The sequence below is a fragment of the Tupaia chinensis genome, unplaced genomic scaffold, assembly GCF_000334495.1.
Source record: "Tupaia chinensis unplaced genomic scaffold, TupChi_1.0 Scaffold000311_2, whole genome shotgun sequence".
Taxonomy (NCBI): domain Eukaryota; kingdom Metazoa; phylum Chordata; class Mammalia; order Scandentia; family Tupaiidae; genus Tupaia; species Tupaia belangeri.
This window is the reverse complement of record NW_006159803.1, coordinates 4,272,060-4,281,036: the sequence shown is the minus strand read 5'-3', so window position 1 is coordinate 4,281,036 and position 8,977 is coordinate 4,272,060. Positions and strand designations below refer to the sequence as shown.

The 8,977-nt window shown below is 38.8% G+C and overlaps 1 long non-coding RNA gene across 1 annotated transcript in view; it reads right to left on the bottom strand.

The window, feature by feature from the left end:
• Positions 1-370: 370 nt before the first annotated feature.
• LOC102471679 (uncharacterized) overlaps positions 371-8,977 on the bottom strand; it is a 31,450-nt gene continuing 22,843 nt past the window's right edge. The window contains exons 3-5 of the long non-coding RNA XR_334908.3: positions 4,340-4,467; positions 2,089-2,247; positions 371-426 (exon numbers count right to left, since the gene is read on the bottom strand). This is a non-coding gene — a long non-coding RNA (uncharacterized LOC102471679). The remainder of the gene's footprint in view (positions 427-2,088; positions 2,248-4,339; positions 4,468-8,977) is intronic.

Here is an 8,977-nt window from a genome sequence, read left to right as displayed (position 1 = left end):
CCAGGTGTCTTTCTGGGTCTGTGTCAAGAGTGTTGCCTCCCTTTCTTGAATACCCACTATGTGAAGGCTACGGTACTAAACTTGTGGAGGAAAGAAGATACCTTTTTCTGTGCTCAGTCACAACAAAATGGAGGAGATAAATCACACTGAAATAGAAAGTCCATTGTGATCAGGAAAAACAACAAAACAAAACAAACAAACAAACTAACAAACAGAAAAAAAAAAGAAAGAAAATAATACAGTCTTCTTTACACGTGTTAGTGGTTTGTGCATATGTTTCAAAAAGACATTGCTACTATTCTAAGACACTTACAGGACAGCATTACACAACTATACTCAAAACATCTTTTTTATTCTTTTTTTTTTCTTAGCTGGGACTGTTAGGAGAAGCATTTCTGATTTGTGAGGCCATCCTAGGTCACGTTCCTACAGAACACAAAGTCACAAGGTTTAACATTAGACAGTCTCTGGAACTTGTTTGATGAGACAGTGCCAAACTGTTTCGCAGGTCAAGATATCAATCACTCTGGCAACGACTAGGCTCATGTAGGACCAAACTGGAATTCTGCAACATTCCCAGCAATTCTTGAGCTATAGCTTGGCACACATCCTACTTACACAAGGAAAGTGCACCAGAGCTGAAACATTCATATTCGCTTGGTGCATTGCAGTTCTCTAGTGAGGCAGTGGCAGCAGGGAACTGTTTATAACGCTCTTTTCGAAGACTGATTGTAATTCAGGGATGTCAGGGAATATCTTTACAGAGCATACAAAAGAACAGCAATAACTGTTCTAATTACAAGGAAGACTAATACATTGACTAAGGAAATCGCTGGGAAGAGTAACAAAGTTGTTCCTTGTAGAACAATTCAGAAAGAGAGTAGATATAGAATACAAGTCTCCTTGCTGGTGCTAGTAGAAATAGTAAGGACCTTAAGAGGAATGTCCAGGGACCAGCAGGTGACATGGTGGTTAAAGGTATAGGATTCCCACATGGCTGACTGTGGTTCGAGTCCTAGACCTGGCAGCTTGCTTTCTTGCTTTCTTTTTCTCTCTCTCTCTGTATCTGGTCAGATGAAATAATAATAATAATAATGATAATAATAATAAATGGAATGAAATAAACAATTCTTAACAAAAAGGAGGAATGCCCAGCTAAATGAATGAATTTGTAATGCTGGGAAGGCAGCTTGGACTTGAAATACACACCTAGCATTTGAAACCTGATAACATGGTAGGATTCAGTGGAGCCAGATGCCAGTTACAAGGTGGAAAACCATGCAAAGAGCCATAATTCTCAGCTGGTTCTCTAGTGTAAACATCTTGTCACTTTCAAAATTGCTTTGGTCAAGTATTAATGAATGGAATTTACCATTGTTGCAACTAAGGATACGTTCAGTTCAGATATGTACAAAATGCCCTTCAGAAACTCAAGTTAGGATGATTACGAGGCAAGCATAGAGGGCATGTACAATTGTCTACCACATTCTAGAAAGTAGGTAATCTTTCCTTGTAGCTGGCTTCATCTCTTCTGTTCACTCCTTGCCATTTATTATTCACTTTGGAATACTTGGCCCTTCTTTAATCCTGCACACTATCCTTGGGCAGTCTTCACTGTGCCTGTGGCTTCCCTTGGCCCTTAGGCACCAATGGCTTCCTAGCAGTCATGGGAACATGTTCAGTCAGTCGTTTGAAACATGACTCTGCCACTTCTTACCTCGATTAAGGAAAAGTCACCTTTCCTATGAAGTGGGACTTACAGTATCTGCTTAAAGAGTTGACATTAAGAATAAAATGGTGCAGGTAAAAACACTTGTACATTGTTGAGTCTAAATAATATTAGCAAATATTACTGTTAATAAACATATCTCAGGAAAATCAGAAGCTGTAATCAGAGAGGATTCCTAGGACAGCATGGATTTATAAAACCATTGGCTAACATGTGTTGAGCAATTAGTAGGAGTCAGGAACTGAGCTAACTCTTCATATGTTAACTCATACAATTCTGAAAACCACCCTGTAACTACAGTGATCGCCATTTCCGAAAGCTGGGCAGGGAGGGGTTATGTAACTTGCCAGTGTACGCACCAGTAGGAAGCGGCAGACTGGGACAGGAATCAGTCTGGAGTAGTCTGGCTCAACGGCTCTGTTTGGGTACTGCTATAAAGCTTTGGTATGTGACAAATTTATTTCAAACCATGTTGTTACTTCATTTCATGCCCGTGACTTGTTCTTTTAAAAACAGAGCTAGAAAATATATCCAAGAGAAAGTAAGTGAGAGACTGAGTTTGGAAGGAAGAAGAATGGTTATAAATCCTAAGCTTTTCTTCCATACTTCACAAAAGAAACAATATTCACTGTTAATACATATAAATGCCTGGGTGCTAGGTACTTTGTAAGGATTAGAGATGAAAAAAAATCCTTGTATTAAGAAATCTATGGCACTGACAGGTGGCATGGTGGTTAAGGCACTGGACTACCACACGGTTGACCACAATTCAAATCCTGGACCTGACAGCTCAGCCTCTCTCTCTCTCTCTCTCTCTCAGTCTTTCTCTCTGTTTAAATTGAATAATAATAAATAAAATAAATAATTATTTAAAAATATATTAAAAACTATGTGCACCATGATCTCAATCGGTTTATATCCTAGAAATACATTTGAATGAAGTTTTTGCTACATATTATGATTAAGAGCTTAAAAGGCTATTGTAGAAGTATCAATTCACAAAACTCTTACTTAGACACTTGGTGTTTTTCTTTATGAAATCCTAGAGTTGCCATTAATGAAGGAAAAATACCCACAACTTAAGTATCTCAACCTCACTCCAAATAGGTAGTCAACCTGATCCCAAATACTAAATACCAACCATGCCAGTATAAGGATCTAAAATGAGCTTTTACCATATTGCTTTCTTGCTTCAAAATGTTTCCATGACCTCAATGGTTTGAAGGATAATGCCTGACCTCTTTGGTATGTTACTAGGATTCAAGGCCACTTAGAATCACCTACTACCAGCATTTCTGGCCCCAGCTCATCCCACTTTCCACTGTGGCTGTCAAAGTCCAGTGCTCCATCCCTTCAGTACTAGTGACTCTGTGGCAATGGGCTACTTTCGGATTTCTGTGATGGTACGTACTGTTTCTTTTATGGAATGAAAGCTAGTCACTAGTGACTTAAATGTGATTTTTTAAACTAAGGAAGAGGGAATAGAATTCACTGTTCAATTCCTCAGTCACAGTAGCCACATTTCAGTGCTCAGCGGTCACATGTATCAGGGAGTTCAGGTCTAGAACATTTTCATCATCACAGAAAATCTTTGGACTGCCTTGCTTTAAAGTGCTTCAATTTCCTTCTAACCTTCATCTTTAAATTCTTCAGATTCTTACTATTTCCAGGTGTCCACTCAAAAACAGTCCCCTTCGTGAGACCTTCCTTGATGTGACCCACCTCCCTTTGCAGAATATATCGATTCTGTTATGGGTGTGGCCATTCCCTCCACCCAGATACTGCAGTAGAAACAAGAGAGAAAAGACTTTATGTTTTCATCTTCATATCGAGATTACAGTCTTGCATTATGGTGATGATTTTGGGGATTATAGACAAAGGTCCCTGACCTCAATTTAATTTTTTTTCCTTCATTCCTCTAGAGGTGAAAAGAGAATATTGTATAACATTTCTATGGTGTTACATGGAAAGGTAAGAAAGAAGAAGAGCCTGTCTTTCTAACCCCTCTAAGAATCTGGGTTCATTAAGTGTGCTGGGCTCAGAGGACCTGAATTCATATCGTCTGTAACTCTTCCCTGATCTCTGACAGGTGAATGTGGAGGTGGGACTGCTGATGCTCACTAATTATACCTTCAGCCCACATCCCTCCATCAATGTGTCTTAACTGCCACCTTATCCAAAGCTCTGCAAACCAACTTCTAAAGATTTGCAGGGAAGAAGGCACCTACGTACATGGTACCTATTAACCTCAGCAGATGCCTCGTTTCCTCGAAATTTTGGAAAAGGTTTAATTATGTGATTTATACATAACAGTTTTACAGTAGCTAGTCTCTGAGACTGTAAAGTTATGATTGTGTGCATTGAGAGATCATAATCTTTGGCTATCTTTATTTTAATAGTGTTAGCAACAGAAAAAGAAAAGTAGATTCATAATGCAATGTTAGGATTTTAAAAGTTAGAGTAAAAGAATAAATCCCTGACTCTGCAGCAGGTTAGTACAAGGAGACTATGGAGGGATATGAATAGACTGATGAAAAGCTATACATATTATTTTTTTCCAAATAGGACAAGTCTATCTGGCTTGCTTTCAAGGAGGTTCCTTACACATACCTGGGCTGAGAGGGTTTTTGCAGCAGAAGGAACATAGGCTTCAGAGGCCAGAGGACTGATATTCCAATATCAGTTCAGCTGATAGCTTCCTGAGTGTCCTGAGTAGATTTTGTTGGGAAAAATAGGTCCTGGTATATGGACAAATAAAGAAAGAAGACAGGAAACGTTATTCTGCCTAAATAATAAAACAAGCAGAATTGTTATAGCAGCCTGGATGGACTAGGGACATCTAGGAACCAACTTCTTAGAATTTAATTCCAAAGGTATACTGTTAAGTATACATATATAACCAAAGTATCACTGCAGAACAGTTTGTAATAGCAAAAAACTGGAAACAGTGCAAAAATCCATCAAGAGGGAGTGGGCTGGCTGACTAAACTGTAGAGTACGTAACTAAGGGGGTTCGGTGCTGCTGTAAAAGCTCATACATGACTGTCCAGCATTATCCATAATGTACTGGGTGGACTGGACTGTGTGAAAAGGAGGGACGCAGAAAATATTTGCATAGAATGCTCAAATTGGTGAAGAGGAGAGCATGAACATGCTTAAAAAAAAGAAAGAGATAAAGCATGAGAAGGAGGTGACTATAGTGGGAAAGGAATAGAGTAGAGGAGACAGGAATAAAAAATAAACTTAGTTGAATAGCTTATCATATAGGTTTGGCTTTGAGATCATTCATATATTTTACATAATTAGAAGACAAAAAATTAATTTTATAAAAAGCAACCCCTAAAATGTGTAAAATAAATAAGCATTCAGTTTGTGGCATAATCGCATAGAGAAGAACTATTTCAAATGACCCTGAAGCACAGTTATTTGGTAATACTTCCTAGTGGGATATAACCTAAAAACAAAATAACTGATTAAACAAGTGAAGTATTTTTGGTTGATATGTTGGTATCATTATTCTGAGATGCTGTTTGTGCATTGTGGGGAAAGACTGATTTAGTACTTAAGTACTGATGTTCTAGAAATGTCTTTTTAAAAGTTTCTTTTTGTCTTTTTCCCATGAGTAAATAAGACAGAGAGAAAGAGACAATAACAGCGAGAGAGAGAGAGAGAGAGAGAAAGAGAGAGAGAGAAAGAGAGAGAGAATAATCAACCTCAAAAGGCCTTGACGCCACAATCCGCTCTAGACTCAGCCAGCCCCAGATGATGGGCACATGTACACATAGTATATCTAGGGCAGTCTCTGGATGTGAACCTAGAACCCTTTCATGTACATCAGCCTTGCACAGTAATGCATTACCACTGTGCCACTGTCCCACTCACCCTAATGTTGTTTTAAAATTGAGATGCTGGGCTATCTGTAGTGTGGTGGTTAAAGTAGCTGGATCCCACATAGCTAAATGCACGGTTCCTGCCCTGGACCAAGAAGGGTGCAAGTGTGCATGTGCCCAAACTCTTGAGAACAGAGAAAGGTTTGCAGCAAGACCATGCCTGAGGTAATGCTTTGTAATCTTCTCTCTCTCCCACCTCTGTCTCTGTCTCTTTATCTCTTTGGTGAATGCACTGCAGCAAATTAAAAAGAAAATTGGGGCCCTCCGAGTGGGAGGAAGAGATAAAGATGTAAGTTATATAAGGATAAGTAAAATCACTGTGGTCGTCCATTTAAATCTGAAGAGTGAGGATAAACTAATGATATATTTTAACTTGCATATATGTAATTTTTGTTTTATAGCTTTTTACTTTAAAAACCAGAAGAAGTGACTATTCAGTATTGATCACTTTCCTATCACCCAAATGGTGATATTAAAAGATCATTTCCCACTGCAAAAGTTCAGAACTTATGGGAGAACTGACTAATTCCAGGTTTGGGGCAGAAAATGTGCAAGATGAGTTTGGTATATACTGTCATTATTAGGAAGGAAGAAAACTATCAAGAACTCTAAAGTCATATCAAAAGGACAAAGGATAAAGCTGGCTAAAGATGGAAAAATCTGAGCTTGAATAGGGATAAGAAATGCTAATTATTAAAACATCAGTTATGAGTAAGTCCGAAAATTCATAATGATACGTATAAAAAAATCACTCTCAGTGGTCACTACTGGGGATGTTAGTAAACCAAATCACTATTTTACAACCTGGAAAATTAAGGAAAAAATGTATCCTACCATTTGCATTAGAAGTATTCCACTACATTATTTAAAAAGTCAAAATAGTTTTTCTTTGTGGATATTTTCAGCTAATAAATAAAGAAGGGATTTTAGAATTAGAATATGACTAGGTGCAATCTCCACAGAATCGATAGATCTAGACAGGCATTGGTCATCAATATTTGCTAACAACTTGACAGACCTATGAAACAGTCTTTCTAAAAAAAATTGAGTTCTGGACCAGTAGATGGTGTAGTGGTTATGTTGCCAGATTCCCACATGGCTGACCACAGTTTGAGTCCCAGACCCAGTGGCTTGAAACTCATGCCATGCACGCATATGTGCATGCCCAAAATCCCAAGAGGAGAATGGAGGAGAAGGGATTGCAGTGTGGCCATCCACATGGAGGTGTGGTTTTCCCCTTTCTGCGTCTCTGTCTTTCCCAGTCTTTCTGGCAAGTGCATGTACCTTGCAGCAAAAATCTCTTAAAAACTGAGCATAAATTTGGTTATTTCTCTCTGTGCAAGTACCAACTGAGGAAATGCAAAGGATGAAGAACCATATTAAACAGCAGGATGGAAAAGCAATGAGCAAAATCCCAACTCTAGGAAAGTCTTACAAGACAAATAAGTCATTTCCCCAACAATAAATTGCAAGGAATATAAAGGAGGAAGATAGAGACATAATTAAAAGAGACTTAGAAGACATTACTAGCTTCTGTGGGTCTTATTTGGATGTAAACTGAAAAACTAGCACCCACAATTAAAAACCTAAAAGTAACTAAGTACTTGGTGTCTGAGATGATTGGGAATTTAAAAATCAATGCTGTGGTGTTATTACATGGTAGTGTAACCTTTTAGAGGTGATAATGTTGCCGCCTAAAATCTAGCAGTTGTTTCTGTGAATAACTGACATACGAAGGAAAGGGGGAGAAAGTGTATTTAGCTGTGTTCAAAAGCAGGGAGTGGCCGAGAGACTTATCAAGTCACAACCAGCTCCCAGAAATGGAACCTCCGGCATGTCATATATGTTACATTTTTCGCTTAGCCATTGTTATCTATAGCATAAATTCAGCTAGTTTGGTATTACTGTTGCCCTCATAATTTTCCCAAAATTGTTCTGTTGTTCTGTGCTCTTTTTCCTTTCATATGATGTTTATGACCCTGTTTTTTTGTTTTTGAGAGAGGTTTTTGCTATAGGGTATGTGCACTTGCTGGAGAGACAGAGAGAGAGAGAGAGAGAGAGAGTGAGTGAGTGAGAAACCATTCCCCCCCCCCACACACACACACTTACACCAGCAGAGATGGCCATGCTGCAATCCTTTCTCCTCTATTCTTTTCCCGGGGTTTTGGGCACACATACACATGTGCCCGGTGTGAGTTTCAGTGTGCCTGGTCTGGGACTTGAACCACAGTCACCATCTGGGAGCCCTGTACCTTAATCAGTATACCATCCACTGTCTCCCTACCCCCATGTTTGTTCTTATGGCAACATTGACTCTGTTGACTCAGACTTGTGACAGACTTGATAGATTGAGGGAAGATTCAACATATTTTCTTTAAGCTATATTTAACAAAACAATCTAAACATCTGTGAGTAACTATTATGATAATGGATAACATTTAAACTGTTACTTTCTGTCCCTTGAGTAAAACATTCCCATCTCTTAAGATTTCTTGCCTGAGACCCCAGTCCCTGTTGCAATTTTTGTGACAGTTGTCTAAAACAAGTGACTTAGGTTACCCCTTCTAAGCAAACGGGCTTATTTATGACCTTTTTTATTATAATAGTTATAGATTACATTAATTACAGAAGCTAGAAGCACCAGTTAACCCTTAAAGTATAAAAAAAGAATAAAGAACCCTCTACCCCCCAAAAAAGGTTAAAAACTTTTTTTTGTTACAATAATGGTATTGTGATTATATATTTTAGAATATATTATGTTTTAGAAATTTATACTGCGATATTTGAAATGGTATGATGTTTGGAGTTTGCATGAAACTAATATAGAAGGAGGTGGAGAGTAAAGGAAGATAAAAACTCAAATTGGCCATATCTTGGTAATTGTTGGGACTAGGTGCTTCATGAATTTCATTGTGGTTTTCTGATTATTTTTGATTATTAAAAATGTTCCGGGACCAGCAGTTGGTGTAATAACTATGTTTCTGGACTTCTATGTAGTCTACTGCGGTTCGAGTCCCAGACCCGGTGGCTTAAACTCATGCCTGGAGCATGTGTGTGCATGCCTAAGATCCAGAGAGGAGAGTGGAGAAGAAGGGATTGCGGCGTGGCCATCCCAACTGAGGGGTGATTTCTTGCTTTCTGTCTCTCTGTCTCTCTCTGTCTTCCTGGCAAGCACACACACCCTATAGCAAAAAAATCTCTCTCAAAAAAAAAAAAAATAGTTCAGGAACCAGCAGTTAGCGTAATGGCTATGTCTCTGGACTCCCACGTAGTCGACTGCGGTTCGCGTCCCAGACCCGGTGGCTTAAAACTCATGCCAGGCGCGTGTGCGTGCGTGCCCAAGATCCCGAGAGGAGAA